General features: G+C 50.1%; 1 pseudogene; it reads left to right on the forward strand.

The window, feature by feature from the left end:
* The first annotated feature begins 263 nt into the window (after nt 1–263).
* Nucleotides 264–2,292, forward strand: LOC140905931 (uncharacterized; annotated as a pseudogene).
* The last annotated feature ends 1,505 nt before the right edge of the window (nt 2,293–3,797 follow it).

Consider the following 3,797-nt stretch of genomic DNA (forward strand, 5'->3'; position numbering starts at 1 on the left):
TTAGCAGCATTAAATCCAAATTAACCCTGCACCCGTCCATACAACGAAGCCATTTTTTTGACATAAAGGGCTCTTCAAACCAGTTTCTGTACTCCTCCCCAACGAGGGGATTAGCGCTGAAATCGACATCACCGTTTTGAATTAGGGTAAGTGTGGATGCAATTCGAAGGTATTGGCCTCCAGGAGCTATCCCACAGTGCACCATTATGACTGCTGTGGACAGCACTCTGAACTCAGATGCACTGGCCAGGTGTACAGGAAAAGCCCCGGGAACTTTTGAATCTCATTTCCTGTTTGGCCAGGTGAGCTCATCAGCACAGGTGACCATGCAGAGCTCATCAGCACAGGTGACCATGCAGTCCCAGAATTGAGAAAGAGCTCCAGCATGGACCGAACGGGAGGTACTGGATCTGATCGCTGTATGGGGAGAGGAATCCGTGCTATTAGAACTACGTTCCAAAAGACAAAATGCCAAAACATTTCAAAAAATCTCTGAGGCCAGGAGGGACAGAGGCTACATCAGGGATGCAACACAGTGCCGCGTGAAACTTAAGGAGCTCAGACAAGCGTACCAGAAAACCAAAGACTCAAACGGATGCTCCAGGACAGAGCTCCAGACACGCCGCTTCTACGCTGAACTGCATGCAATTCTAGGGGGTGCTGCCACCACTATCCCACTCCTGTCCGTGGACTCTGAGGATGGGATACTCTCTGCCATGGCTGAGGATTTTGCAGATGGGGAAGATGAGGAGGAGGACGAGCTTGGGGAGAGCACACAGCACACCATTCTCCCCGACAGCCAGGATCTTTTTATCACCCTGACTGAAATACCCTCCCAACCCAATGAAGCCAGAGAAGGGACCTCTGGTGAGTGTGCCTTTTTAAATATAATACATGTTATAAAAGCAAGCGTTTTTTAATGATTAAGTATCCCTGAGGACTTGGGATGCATTCATGGCCAGTACTGCTACTGGAAAAGTCTGTTAACGTGTCTGGGGATGGAGCGGAAATCTTCCAGGGACATCTCCATGAAGCTCTCCTGGAGGTACTCTAAAAGCCTTTGCAGAAGGTTTCTGGGGAGAGCAGCCTTATTCCGTCCTCCATGGTCAGACACTTTACCATGCCATGCTAGTAGCAAGTAATCTGGTATAATTGCATGACAAAGCCTGGCAGTGTATGGTCCCAGTGTTTGCTGGCATTCAAGCAACATCCGTTCTTTATCTCTCTGTGTTATCCTCAGGAGAGTGATATCGTCTATGGTAACCTGGTTGAAATAGGGGAATTTGATTCGGGGACATTCAGAGGTGCCCGTTCCTACTGGTCTGTTTGCCTGTGGCTGAAAAGAAATCCTCCCCGCAGTTAGCCATGCGGTGGGAGGGGGGGCCATTGGTGCTGAGCTGTTCATGTTTGGCTAGCAGGGATCTTCCCTGATACCAGCCACGCAGTGGGGAAGGGGGAAAGCGATCATCCCAGAGAATTGGATGGGGGGAGGAGGTTAGTTTGGTTTCTGCTGCTGCACGTTAACAGGAAAACGGCAGCAGTAAAAGGCCAGCTCAACACGCTTTGCTTGGTATGGGAAAGGAGGGGGCTGCTGTTATGAAGGTTGCAGAAGCCGAAACACTATGGCTTACCATGTCCACCTGCAAGCCGAATTCTGTTGCCCGGCCCTGTGTGTGTGATCTCTAACACCAAAGCTGCAGGCATTCAATATAAGATGCAAAATGCGACCTTGTACCAAAATCGCATGTGCTATGTAATGTGAATAGTGTTGTTCACCATGAAAGAGTATAGCCACTGTTCTGTAAAATGTATCTTCACTCCCTTTTTTTCCCTCCAGCAGCTGCAAATCTATCAAGCCTCCCTCCTCCATCCCTGACGCTATCTCAGATAAGGCAGCGAAAAAAACGCATGCGTGATGACATGTTCTCTGAGCTCATGCAGTCGTCCGGCACTGACAGAGCTGTGTGGAGGGACACAATAGCAGAGTACAGGACGGTGGCCGATGAACATGAGGAGAGGTGGCGGCAGAAAGATCAGAGGAGGCATGAGGAAACACTGGGGATACTGTGGGATCAAACAGACATGCTCCGGCGTCTGGTGGAGGTTCATGAATGGCAGCAGGATCACAGATGGCTGCTGTAGCCCCTGCTTAACTGACCTCCCTCCTCCCCAAGTTCCATAGCCTCCCCACCCAGACATCCAAGAACGTGGGGGGGGAGGCTCGGGGCACCCAACCACTCCACCCCAGTGGACAGCCCAAGCAACAGAAGGCTGTCATTCAACAAGTTTTAAAGTGGCCTTTTCCTTCCCTCCTACCCTCCTCCCACACCCCACCCGGGCTACCTTGTGAGTTATCTCCCTATTTTTATAATCAATTAATAAAGAACACATGTTTTTTAAATGATAGTGACTTTATTTTCTTTGCAAGCAAGCTGTGATCAAAGGCGGGAGGGCGGGTGGCTTACAGAGAATTAGAGTCAACCAAGGGGGAGGGTTTTCATCAAGGAGAAACAAACAGAAGTGTCGTACAGTGCCCTGGCCAGTCATGAAACTGGTTTTCAAAGCTTCTCTGATGCACACCGCTTCCTGCTGTGCTCTTCTAACTGCCTTGGTGTCTGGCTGTGCATATTCAGCAGCCAGGTGATTTGCATCAACCTCCCATCCCACCATAAACGTCTCCCCCTTACTCTCACAAAGATTGTGGAGCACACAACAAGCAGCAATAACAATGGGAATATTGGTTTCACTGAGGTCTGAGCGAGTCAGTAAACTGCGCCAGCGACCCTTTAAACATCCAAATGCACACTCTACCACCATTCTGCACTTGCTCAGCCTATAGTTGAACAGCTCCTGACTACTGTCCAGGGTGCCTGTGTACGGCTTCATGAGCCAGGGCATTAAGGGATAGGCTGGGTCCCCAAGGATAACTATAGGCATTTCAACATCCCCACCAGCTATTTTCTGCTCTGGGAAGTAAATCCCTTCCTGCAGCCATTTAAACAAACCAGAGTTCCTGAAGACGTGAGTGTCATGAACCTTTCCCGGCCATCCCATGTTGATGTTGGTGAAATGTCCCTTGTGATCCACCAGTGCTTGCAGCACCATTGAAAAGTACCCCTTGCGGTTTATGTACTGGCTGCCCTGGAGGTCCGGTCCCAAGATAGGGATATGTGTTCTGTCTATCGCCCCACCACAGTTAGGGAATCCCATTGCAGCAAAGCCATCTAGTATGACCTGCACATTTCCCAGAGTCACTACCTTTGATAGCAGCAGCTCAGTGATTGCGTTGGCTACTTGCATCTCAGCAACCCCCACAGTAGATTTGCCCACTCCAAATTGATTCCCGACTGACCGGTAGCTGTCTGGCGTTGCAAGCTTCCACAGGGATTGTCACTCGCTTGTGAACTGTGAGGGCTGCTCTCATCTTGGTATTCTTGCGCTTCAGGGCAGGGGAAAGCAAGTCACAAAGTTCCATGAAAGTGCCCTTATGCATACGAAAGTTTCGCAGCCACTGGGAATCATCCCAGACCTGCAACACTATGCGGTCCCACCACTGTTGCTTGTTTCCTGGGCCCAGAATCGGCATTCAACAGCATGAGCCTGCCCCATTAACACCATGATCTCCAAATTGTGGGGGAACGTGGTTTTAGAGAAAAGCGTGTTCAGGGCCTCATCACCGTGCTGCCATCGCCTCCTCGCCTGGTTTTTCAGGCGCTGGTTCTGCATACACTGCACGATAATGCGCAAGGTGTTTACAATGGTCATAACTGCTGGAGTGAGCTGAACAGGTTCCATGC

The sequence above is a fragment of the Lepidochelys kempii genome, chromosome 2, assembly GCF_965140285.1.
Source record: "Lepidochelys kempii isolate rLepKem1 chromosome 2, rLepKem1.hap1, whole genome shotgun sequence".
Lineage (NCBI taxonomy): Eukaryota > Metazoa > Chordata > Testudines > Cheloniidae > Lepidochelys > Lepidochelys kempii.